The sequence below is a fragment of the Saimiri boliviensis genome, chromosome 1 (genome assembly GCF_048565385.1).
Source record: "Saimiri boliviensis isolate mSaiBol1 chromosome 1, mSaiBol1.pri, whole genome shotgun sequence".
In the NCBI taxonomy this organism is placed as follows: Eukaryota; Metazoa; Chordata; class Mammalia; order Primates; family Cebidae; genus Saimiri; species Saimiri boliviensis.
In genome coordinates, this window is record NC_133449.1 from 75,719,494 (window position 1) to 75,720,137 (window position 644).

Sequence of the window (644 nt, forward strand, 5' to 3'; positions counted from 1 at the left end):
GGCACAACCTCAGCTCACTGCAATCAATCAAGTGATTCTCCTGCCTCGGCCTCCTGAGTAGTTGGGATTACAGGTGCCTGCCACCACATTTGGCTAATTTTTGTGTTTTTAGTAGAGACGGGGTTTCACCACGCTGGCCAGGCTGGTCTCAAACTCCCAACTTCAGAAGATCAGTCCACCTTGGCCTCTCGAAGTGCTGGGATTATAGGCGTGAGCCACCATGCCCAGCCAAATTACAAAATATTTTCATAAACTTCCTGACACACCTCTATAATATTTTTTCAGAGCGGAGAGTAGGGTCTTCACACTCTGATTGCTACTTCATATAACAATCTTACGATTTTCTACAGAGAGAACAGAAGAGATAATTCACTCTTTCCTCTAGCATGTTTGATCAAAATTTGCCTTTCATTGACAGTTTAGAAAAGTCTATTTCAGCTTCACAGTTTGTTATTGGTAATGCCATGTATATTGTTAGGAATTTTACAAATTTGGAGGAAATGTAACGGCAGAGGCAAGGGGATTTGGAGGACTGGACAGGAGACAACTCCCTCAAGGTAAGTGAGCACCCGCAGCTAGGAGTTTACCCATCCCAGTTTATCTCCGCATGGGCAGTGTGGGCCCAGGCAAGGGCCAGGATGGGA